Here is a 12,024-nt window from a genome sequence, read left to right as displayed (position 1 = left end):
CTTCCCAAGCAGCCTGTAGGTTGCTGTCCCACTCTGGTCATCAAAACCCTTCTCCCCCCAACCCCCAGTCCTGGGGCTTGAACTCAGGGCCTGAACACCGTCCTTAGGCTTTCTCAAGGTTAGTGCTCTACCACTTGAGCCACGGCACCACCTTTGGCTTTTCTTTGTATGTGGTACCAAGGAATCAAACCCTGGACTTGCTAGGCCAAACTCCCGGTTCCATCATCAAAACCCAACTGCTCCCAGGGGGAAAAGGGAGACAGAACAAGAGGGACATTTTCATTCATCTTACCGGGAAAGGATTACATCCCTAGTCTCTGTGTTTAATGAAAAAAGGATTGTGAGTCCCATAAAATAAGAGGGCTCAGAGGTGGACCGCAGTTAAGTGGCTTCTATGAAACCATTAAAAATTATGTCTCAAAACAAAATTAGAGTGTTTTAGGGAGTGTGTGTGTTTTGAGATGGGAGTCTAGCTACCCAACCCAGGCTGTTTTTCTGTTTTTGATCTTCTGGACTCAAGCAATCCTCCCCACTCAGCCTCTCAAACAGCTGGACTGCATATATATATCCATGCTGGCTCAAAGAGTTTTGAGTTTGTCTTCCTTACGGTCCTTTCCCAAGACTTGTGTTCTTTAACATTTCTTTCCCAAGACTTTAGGGGAGGAAAACAGCAGGGCTCTGGACTTTTCTCCCTTCATCTAGAGACTGGATTTATCTTAATTGTATACTGGTGTCCTGGTTAAAGAGTTCATGGCAATTTTTTTTCCCTCCAATATCTGAAAGTCAATCAGGAGGTGTAACTGCCTAGCATGTACCAGGCCTTGATCACTAGCACTGAAAAAAGTAAACTTTAAACATATATATATATATATATATATATATATATATATATGAAAATCAATTTGGGGGTCATAGCAGTAAGATCAGGGTACACTTTGTGATAGCCACTTGTAATCTCATCAGGAAGGAAAGATGGAAGATAGAATGGATTGGCAGCCTAAGGTCAGAATGTAATTTCTGAAACTCTTCTGTAGGCTTGCCTTCCCCTTCACCCTAGTTCAGGAGGAAGAACTTACTTCAGGATCTCAGGGTTTAGTGGGCTACGGAACTGTTGCACATGAAGCTACCAGAAAGAGGAAAGAGCCCAGGGCTGAACTTCAGATGTCTAGTCTTGTGGTTCAGCCAGTTAGACTAGTAAGATCTTAAGCTACATCCTCTGACTGTCTCTGGGTCTCAGATTCTTCCAGTGAAAAACAAGGGATTGAACTAGATGATACCTTTGAGCTCCGACCTTCTATGACACACAGTGGAGAATAATAATTAAGTCATTAAGGTTTATGCATATAGCATATTGCTCATAGTTCTTTAATGTCACTTAAGTCATTGTGCTTTGTACAATAGTAAATTGTATCTATGTCTAATGTCTGTCTGGTTTACTGACTGTGAATCCTTTGAGGTTGTGTCTGATTCATCTGTGTCCACCCACTAAGGCCTGGCATAGGCAAGTCTGAACAAACATTTACTTTCAGTAAACATCTGTGGACTTAAATTGCTTTAATAAATTACTAATATGTGTAGAACCACCAGCATCTAGGTGACTTCAAGTCACCTAGGTGGAACATTTGGCTCAAGTGGTAGAACATCAACTATGAGCAAAAGAGCCCAGTGAGAGGATAAGACCCTCTGACACACACACACACACACACACACACACACACACACACACACACAATGATGAACTCCACGTGCTTTGGAATGGTAAGATTAAGTGAAATTACCCATTTGAAATGGTTAGCAAATTCTCCAATGGTACAAGTAAACATGACTTTCCACATCCTAATGACGTGTTCAGTTTTTCCCCTTTCCTCCTCCTCTAAAGCTCTAAAGCTGACTCAGCCAGGTGATGGTGGCTCATCCCTAGCAACTCAGGAGGCTAAGATCTGATGATTGTGCTTTGAAGCTAGCCTAGGCAGAAAGGTCTGAGACACACTCTCTCCCTCTCCCTCTCCCTCTCCCTCCCTCCCTCCCTCCCTCCCTCCCTCCCTCCCTCCCTCCCTCTCTCTCTCCCTCTCTCTCTCTCTCTCTCTCTCTCTCTCTCTCTCTCTCTCTCTCTCTCTCTCTCTCTCTCCTCTCTACTTCTCAACTTGAACTTAGTATCTGTTGCTTTCAATCATGGTTGGTGCTCTACCACTTGACTCAAGTCTGTGAAACTCTTATTCAATCAACCAGCAAAAATCTAGGCACCAATGGCCTTCTGTGCAAAGGCCAAACAAGAGCATAGGACCCTGAGTTCAAGACCCAGAACCAACACTAAATCAATTAATCAATTAATCAATCAATCTGACTCAGTTTCTCAGAAAGAGAAGTGTGGAAAGTATAGAGAGAGGGATGAACGTAAAGCTTTGAGTGATCTCACCTGTTTCCACTTGGCTTCTAAATCTTCCAAGCTCTAGTCAGCAATTGAGCTCTAGTTCTTAGAGTTTACAAGCTGCCCACAAGGGTCTTCTGTTTGGCTCTAGTCCATATTCTCTTTTGATAATACGCAATCTAAATTCTCCTTTGTCTCTAGTGAGAACCAGGGACTCCTCTTGATCTCTTGGTCATATATTTTCTCAGCCTTTTTTTTTTTTTTTGGATCCATACTGAGGCTTGAACTCAGGGCCTGCATACTGACCCTTAGCTTATTTACTGAACTCTGGCTCTTTATCATTCTAGCATACAATCACTGTGGGAGTTTTGATGGTTAATTGGTGATGAGTTCTCATGGACTTAACTGCCTCTGTTGACTTAGAACCTTGGTGGTCAGATCTCCACCTCCTGAGCAGCTAGGATGACATGTGGGAGCCACTGCCAGTGCCCTCAGCCTTTCTGAAGAGTAATCAGTCTCTTTATTACTTCTCTATAGATACTGCCAAAGATGAGCTCAATGTCTCATTTCATGGGATTTGCTGAGAAAGACAGGAAACAGCGGAAAGAGCTAGTAAGGGAAGTGACAAATCAAATATAGAGTCATGTCCTCTAATCCATTGGGTTTTTTGTTGTTGTTGTTGCTGTTTGATTATTTTTGCCAGTTCCAGGGCCCAAACTCTGTCTGGGCATTGTCCCTGAGCTTCTTTTGCTCAAGGCTAGCGTTCTATCTACTACTTGAGCCACAGTGCCACTTCTGGCTTTTTCTGTTTATGTGGTACTGAGGAATCAAACCCAGAGCTTCATACAGATTGAGCCACCAGCACCTGGCATTATTGAACAACTTAATAAAAATTGTTTTACACTTAATAATTGACTATAACAACTCTAAGAGGCAGACACTATTATCTATTTGATGGATTAAAAACATTCCCTGAGCCTATAATCCTAACTACTCAGAGGCTAAGGTCTCAGGATTTTGGTTCAAAGCCAGCCCAGGCACAAAAGTCTGTTAGACTCTTACATCCAATTAACCAGCAGGAAACTGGAAGTGGCGTTGTGGCTCAAGGGATAGAGTGGTAGCCTTGAGCTGCCCAGGCCCAAAGTTCAAGCCCCACAACCAACCCCTCTCTTAAAAAAAAAAAAAAAAGGTCTATATTGTATCCTTTATAGGATGGTTCTAAATTATGTTATGTCATAAGATTGTTGTAAACACTAATTGCATGAGATAATATATAAGTTCCATGAGATCAAGAAATGTTGCTTGTTTTATATAGTGCTATACTCCTCCCTGCCCCCTGTTCCACCAGCCTAGAATAGCATTTGGAATGTAAATTCCCCACATTGGTTAAATGGATAAATGAAGGTAGCATGCTTAACATAATACCTAGCATACAATGGTGCCTTCTAAAGTCACAGCTGTTAGAATCATGATTCATCTTCATTCCTTACCTGGTTAGCTAATTAATCACCACATATTTCTCAAACCTGAGAAATATTTATATTCATACTACTATTGCACAGACTTCATATTATGCCTCAGGTCTTGCCTAACATCGTACTTTTAATAAGAAGATAAGCTTAGATTTTTAGCTCGGGTCTATATGACTGCCTCACTTGTCTCCATTACATAAAAGCAGAGTGCTCTAAGAGTGCACATCAGAGCCAACTTCTCAGGCTCAGTTTCATTTTTAAAAGGAAATGACAAATAGCAAGTGATTTGTGGGACTGTGAGGTTGAAATCCCCTCCGATTTGTTCTCAGCATTATCTGTAGAATAATCTCTCCAAATTGCAGTCAATCTTGGTGTAATTCTTTTTTTTTCTCTAATAGAAAGTGGTTATTATATGTTTGAAATATGTGACTCAAAGAATACCAATGAAAGAGAATTAATTAGGCCAAACCAGAAAAATAGTCACATGGTTTTGTTTCCCAATGTCCAGGAATTTGAGAGACTCACTTATAACCACTTTCCATTTTGAGGCCTTTCAACTTAACCTTTAGTTACAACTCACCTCAGTGGGGAAACTGAAGCTCTCCCAGCTTGGAGATGCTATTCATTCACATTCTCTGACCCATGGCTCTTTTCATCTAAGGCATCCATGACAGGTTGAGTTCCTCCCTGAATTGCACCCCTTGCACTGGCTTTTTTGCTTCCTCTTTTGCATTTAAGGACCTTCCACCGCATGTATGAGCTGTTTCTCTCCATGACCCATGTCAGAAAGATTCCAGGCACTTGGGAGCACAGGCAGGTGCACTGACGCTGCCACACCATGATCAGGATCCTGATGGTCAGAACCTGAAGATGAAGTTCCTTTTCCAAGTGCATAGTGTGGGCGGATATCAGAATGAATCCTGTCTCTTCTTTTTCTTTTTGTTTTCTTGTTGTACTGGTCGTGGGGCTTGAACTCTGGGCTTGGGCACTGTCCCTGAGCAAATCAGCTCAAGGCTAGCACTCTATCACTTTGAGCCATAGTGTTACTTTCAGTTTTATGGTGGTTAATTGGTTTTAAGAGTCCCACAGAACTGGGCTGGCTTTGAACTGTGATTCTCAGATCTCTGCCCCCTGAGTAGCTAGGATTGCAGGAGCCATTGCGCCCAGCTTTGGGGCTTCCTGATTCTAAGTGTTTTGTTGAGGCTGTGATCTTGGATGTTGGCTGGCCACATTCCTTATTGAGAGTGGGGACAATCAAGTCTCTGATCTCTCTGTCTTTGTCTCTGTCTGTCTCTGTTTCTGTCTGTCTGTCTTTCTTCATGCCTGTCCTGGGCTTGAACTCAGGGCAGGGCAGGTGCTGTTCACAAGCTTTCTCTCCCCCCACTCTTTCTTTTTTCCAGTCATGAGGCTTGAAATCAGGGCTGGGCACTGTCCCTAAGCTTCTTCCACCCAAGGCTAGTGACCTACCACTTGAACGGAAGAACCACTTGTGGCTTTTTCTGTGCATGTGGTACCAAGGAATGATACCCAGGGCTTTGTGCATGCTAGGCAAGTACTCTATGGCTAGGCCACAATCCACCCCCCCACACACTTTTTTTTTTTTGCCACTCATGAGGCTTGAATTCAGGCGTAAGCCCTGTCCTTGGGCTTTCTCAAAGCTAGAACTCTACCACTTGAGCCACAGCACCACCATTTCTGGCTTTTTCTATATATGTGGTATTGAGGAATCAAACCTGAGTCTTCATGCATGCTAGGCAAGCACTCTACCACTAGGCCAAACTCCTGGTCCTCCAAGCCCTTTTTTGCTCAAGGCTAGTGTCCTACCATGTGAGCCAAAGTTCCACTTCTGCACTTTTTTTATTATTTTTGGGGGGGAGATGCTTAATTGAAGATTAGAACGTAACAGACTTTCTTGCCTAGGCTGGCTTCAAATCATGATCCTTAGATCTCAGCCTCTCAAGTAGGAAGGATCATAGGAAGGAGCCACAGGTGCCTGGCAAATAGCTTAGAAATTCTTTGCAGAACATGAAGAGCCCACATTTACTGAGCATACCATTTTGTGATTGGCACTATTCTAATTGCTTTACAGATATTACCTCCTCCAAGCTTCCAGAATCCTTCATTTTGAGATGGGGAAACTGAGACCAGAGAAGTCGTGTAGATTCTTCAGAATCAACATCAGAGCTCAGATGAGATGGATTCCAGAATTACCCCCACCCTGCAGCAACACACATGAAATCTGTATGCTTCTGCACAGTCTCCTTAGCTGCTTTTAGCAGTTTGTCCCTCCTCTGCTTCATTCTCTACTCCTTTACATCTCAAAACATTATCACGAAGTACTGCCTCTTCAAATATGTGTGTGTGTGTGTGTGTGTGTGTGCTTTGATGGCAGAAATAAGGTTGTCACAAATAGATATCTATTGGGTGTTAAATGAATGAATGAGTGAATATTGGAAGATTCTCAATGTGGTATTAGAAGAGGAGATAAGTCAGTTTTTAGAGGCAAACAAGCCAGACCTTGGGTAAGTTCTCAGTGACAGTTTCATTTGGACACCAGGGGGCGCCAGTAATGTTGCTCCAAAAGCCATTCCTAAACTTGTCCTAGCAGATAGATGTAGGACACTTTTTTTTTTTTTTCTTTAGGGTGTTAGTGATCCAAACCCAAGGCCTCTGGAATACTAGGCAAGAGATCTATCACGGAGCTACACCTCCCAGCCTTAATCTCTTTATTTTAATCAAGTCTAATGTCCTGTTTGTACTTCTACTTTTTCCAAAAGATAATCAGAAACCCTGAGGTGTATAGGAAGGACACTTACTGGTGACCTGATGTACCATACCCTTTATCCATACTGAAAGCAAAATGCTTATGTATCTGCTAGGTACTGGGAAACATAGCCTATAAGAATATAAAGATGTAGGAAATGCAGACCTTTATGAACTCAGGGGCTGACAGGAGAAGGCAGTAGCTAATCAAGTCAAATAAAGAGACAAGAGGGGAAAAACGCAGTAAAAAAAATTCAGTATAGGAGCTGGGAGTGTGACCTAATAGTAGTGTGCTTGCCTAGCATGCATGAAGTCCTAGGTTCAATTCTTCAGTACCATATACACAAAAAAAAGCATTTTTTTTTTGTCTCTGTGTGCCAGTCCTGGGGCTTGAACTCAGCGCCTGAGCACTGTTCTTGGGCTTTCTCAAAGCTAGAACCTTACCACTTGAGAGCCACTGTACCACTTCTGGCTTTTTCTATGTATATCGTACTGAGGAATTGAACCTGCCCACTGCTCAAATGATTTTTTTGAATGGAAACTTCATACAACTCCATATAAACTACAACTACATGCAAAAATAATAAAACCAAGAGGCCATGAATTTGGCCTATGGTAGAGCGCTTGTCTAGCATGTACAAAGCCCTGGGTTTGATTCCTCAGTATCACATATATGGAGAAAAATGGAAACGGTGCTGTGGCTAAAGTGGTAGAGTGCTAGCCTTGAGAAATCTCAGAGACAGTGCTTAGGCCCTGAGGACCAAAAAAAAAATTACTCTAAAATATAGCAGAAGTTTGAGAAAATACCAAAGGAACAGATTTTTTTTTTTTTTTTTTGCTATCCTGGGGCTTACACCCAGGACCTGAGCACTACTCCTGAGCTGCTTTTGCTCAAGGCTAGCAGTCTACCAGGGCTTCATGCATGCTAGGAAAGCAGTCTACCACATTTCCAGCCCTGTTATTCTTTTTAATCTTTAGTTATAAAAAGGAGTTTTTATTTAACAACGCAGTTTATGAATACAATGCATCTTGAACAATGTCACTTTTTTCAACATTTTCACTCATCCCTCCCCTCCCTCCTTCCACCACTCTTAATTTTAGAGGATGTACATTGAATTCTTTTTAAAATATAATTTGATTGTCACTATTAAAGAGTTGTACAGAAAGGTTATCATTTCATAGATCTGGTAATGAGTGCATTTCTTTTTTTGGACAATGATGCCAATTCCTTTGCTTTCCCCCATGTTTCCCTCCTATCCTTGCTCACAGGTTATATAGTTCATTTTCCACATAGTATATACTATGACTACATTTGTTCACCCTTCTTCCTTCCCTTTCTCTATCCATCCTCTATCTTCCTTAAAAAAAACAACAACCCCAAAAGCAAACAGCTAAGTTTTTAAAGTAGTCTCCTCCTCCTCCTTCTCTTCCTCTTTTTTTTTTTTTTTTTGGCCAGTCCTGGGGCTTGAATTCAGGGCCTGAGCACCTTGGGCTAAGTCCTTGGGCTAGTGCTCTACCACTTGAGCCACAGCACCACTTCCAGCTTTTCCTGTGTATGTGACACTGACAAATCGAACCCAGGGCTTCTTGCATGCTAGCCAAGCACTCTATCACTAGGCCACACTCCCAGCTTCCTCCTCCTTGTTAAGTACTAGGGATTAAACTCAGGGCCTGATACATTTTTTCGTCTATCCTGGGGCTTGAATTCAGGGCCTCGTTGAACACTTTTTGCTAAAGGCTAGTCCTCTGCCACTTGAGCCACAGCACCAGTTCTAGCTTTTTCTGTGTATGTGGTACTCTTGCTTGCCTTTTTTTTTTTTTGCCAGTCCTGGGCTTGAGCTCAGGGCCTGAGCACTGTCCTTGGATTTCTCAAGGCTAGCACTCTACCACTTGAGCTTCAGCACCACTTCCAGCTTTTTTTTTTCTATGTATGTGGTACCGAGGAATCGAACCCGGGTCTTCGTGCATGCTAGGCAAGCACTCTACCACTAGGCCAAACTCCCGGCCCCTTGCTTGGCTTTTTTGCTTAAGCCTGGCACCGTGCCAGTTTAGCCATACTCAGGAATAGCACCCAGGCCCTGAGCTCAAGCCTCCAAACTAGCAAAGTTAAAAAAAAGATGAAGAAGAAGAAGGAGGAGGAGGAGGAGGAAGAGAAGAAAAAGAGGAGGAGGAGGAGGAAGTTGTTGCTGCTGGTTGGGTATAAAAGCCAGCTCAGGCAGATAAATCCCAGAAACCCAGAAACTCTCATCTCCAATTAACAGAAATCTAGAACTAGAGAGGCATGGCTCAAGTGGTAGGGTACCAGCTGTAAGCAAAAAAGCCAAGCAAGAGCATTATTTTTTGCGAGCGTGTGGTACTGGACTTGAGCTATGAGTCTGGGCACTGTTCTTTAGCTTCTTCTGAGGGCTACTTCACCACTTGACAGCTTCACTTCTAGCTTTTTTTGGTGGTTAATTGGATATAAGTATCTCATAAACTTTCCTGCTTGGGCTACCTCCAAACCTCTATTCTCAGATTTTACCCTCCTGAATAGCTACGATTATAGGCATGGGTCCTGGGCGTGGAATCATGGTATATTTTTCTCTTATGATTGGCTTACTTAGTTGTTCTCATCTATGTTGTACCATGTGCCAGAATTTCCTGTGCCAAAATTCAAAAGTTATACAATATTCCATTGTGTGTACTTATATTTATTTATCCTTTACCTATGGATGCCAAGGTTACTTTGAATTTTTTTTTTTGCCAGTCCTGGGGTTTGAACTCAGGGCCTGAACACAGTCTTTAGACTTTCCTCAAGACTAGCACTCTACCACCTGAGCCATAGCACCACTTCTGGCTTTTCTATATATGTGGTACCAAGGAATTGAACCTGGGTCTTCCTGCATGCTAGGCAAGGTTACTTTGAATACTTGGCTTTGTTTACATTACTATGAAGGTGTGTGTACAAATACTTTTTTTGAGAACCTGCTTTCATTACTTTTAGGTAAAGCAGTATATACTGGATTTTTGGCAGTTCTGTTTTTAGGTAGAAAACATGATTTTAACTTCACCAACAATGTAAAATGTTCTGAAAAGTTGAAGGTACGAATGTAAATTGGCAACTGACTGACCCTAGTTTCTGTTCCTAAGACTCAGACTTTTTGTGCCAAGTAGGTCATGTACTATGCACCCAAAGAAATCATGTGGTGGCTAACGGAAATGACATAGTCAAAATTTGAAGGAAGTTGTGCTAAGCATGCTTTACTTTGCACTTTAAAACAAATTCTTTTTTGGTGTGTTAGAGATAGACTCTTGTTATGCAATTCAGGCATACTTTTAATCCTTCTGCTACCATCTCTTGAGTGATGGGATTAGAGGATATACCAACACAGCAAGCAAATGTTTTTCCTTTTCTTTTCTTTTTTTGGTGTGGTACTGGAGGTTGAGCATGAGATTTGGCACTTACTAGGCAAGTGCTCTACCAGTTGAGCGGTGATAGCTCAATGAGTCCTTGCTCATTTCTTTCTCTTCCTTCATTTTTTCTTTTCTTTCTTTTTTTTGTGTGAGTACACATGCTATATCTTCACTTCCGGCTTTCGGCTAGTTAACTGGAGATAAGTGTCTCATTGATTTTTCTGCAAGGGCTGGCTTCTAACTTGATCCTTAGACCTCAGCCTCCATTCTAGCCTCAGCTAGGATCATTGGTAAGAGCCACCTGCCCTGGGAGTGGGGGTTTCAAAGGAAACTTTGAAGTCCACCTGAAAGAAGAGCTGTATGAAGAGCAGAGGGGCAGAGAGGAAAGTTTCAGGCAGAATCAGCAGCATGTAGAAATCTCGGCTGTGAAAGCTCGAGTTAGGTGTGCATTAAGAACTTCACAGAAGGCCCTGGGATGGGGGATGTAGCTCAGTGGAGAAACGTTTGTTTAGCATGCCTGATGCTTGGGTTTGATCCTAAGCATTAGTGGGGGGGAGGGAGGGAGGGAGGGAGGGAGGGAGGGAGGGAGGGAGGGAGAGAGAGAGAGAGAGAGAGAGAGAGAGAGAGAGAGAGAGAGAGAGAGAGAGAGAGAGAGAGAGAGAGAGAGAGCAAACCAATATGATGGCTAGCTAGAGTGAGGAAAGTGATAGTGGATGACGTTGGGTATGTATTTTTATATCAACCGCCTAACCATTAAGCCAAGCAGCTGTTGGGCAAATCCATGCTCTAGTGTTCAAAGGCCTTGCTTGGAACAGGAGCTGGTTTATCACTGTCAATCAGAGGAACGGCTGTGCCTAATTCCTTGAGTCCAGTGCCAAGGACAGGGCAGGGCACAGAGGTTTCAGTAAAGATTTGCTGACAAGTATTCTTGAGAAGGGAGCAGGAAGTGCTGTCTTGTTGAAGGAGGCTCAGGGCTTAGGCGCGACTTGCTCTTTGCTGCGGCTCTCAGTCACCTCCCTCCACCAGACAGGGAGTGGGCTGGGAGAGTGAGATGCAGGGGGGAAGCAGCCACAAGCCCTTCCCGCAAAAACCTCAAGAGGGTGGGGACTTGATGGGCAGGTAGGAAAACAGTAAGTGTTAAGCAAAGGCATCCGATTTAGCTTGAAAAGGAAGGAACGGGAGTCAGATGCATAAGTGGTACTTTACCCAGAACGGTCTGGGCAGTTTAGGTTTTTTTTTTTTTAAATATTTCCTTTGGAAATGCTCTCAAACTCTTAATGGACCTCTAGAGGGTGCTCCTAGCTTCTCACCTCAACCCTCTCTGCAAAGAGGCCTGGCCTCCCAGGAACTCATATTGGCTGCAGTACCTACAATTTCCCACCAGAGGCCGCTGCGCACAGGAGCCCGAGAGCGCTGGTTCCTCAGCCTCGGTTAGGCGGAAGCCGATTGGTTGTGAGGTCGAAGGGAGGGCGGAGCTTGGAAGGCCAGTAGGGGAGGTGGGGTGGGGGGGTTGGGGAGCGCCCCCCAGGCCAAACCCGGCGGGGAGGTAGTCGCCTCCGGCGAAGCCCCCAAGGCTCTCGCTGTGTGGGGTCCCTGGTCCAGCTGGGACTCTAAGCGCAGTGGCGAGTGGAGCAGCATCCGGACCCCGGGTAGCTGGGCGGGGCGGTTGCTGTCACCGCTGCCGCCGCCGCCACCGCAGGCCTAGGTTACCTGAGCAACTGCGCGTCGGGCCCTCCGATAGGCGGGCGGTTCGCGCGGGAGACTCAGGGGGCGGCGGAGGGAGGCCGGGGAGGGGCTCCAGAAGAAGACCAGCTCGAGCTGGGGGCCCCGGACACCCAGTCGGGAGCGGAGGACTGCAGACACCGTCCTCCCCCACCCCTCGCAGGTTCCTCCCCGCTAAGCCCCGGCCCTGGGGCGGGTCCGGGCTTGGCCGGGGAGCGGGCGGCGCGGGGCGGGTTCGTAGGAGAGCACGCCCCCGCCCTCCCCGGGGCCCGCCCCGCGCCGCCCGCCCCGCGCCGCCCGCCCGCC

Source organism: Megascapheus bottae, chromosome 16, assembly GCF_031878675.1.
Source record: "Megascapheus bottae isolate mThoBot1 chromosome 16, mThoBot2.hap1, whole genome shotgun sequence".
Lineage (NCBI taxonomy): Eukaryota > Metazoa > Chordata > Mammalia > Rodentia > Geomyidae > Megascapheus > Megascapheus bottae.
Note: the sequence above shows the minus strand (reverse complement) of the source record.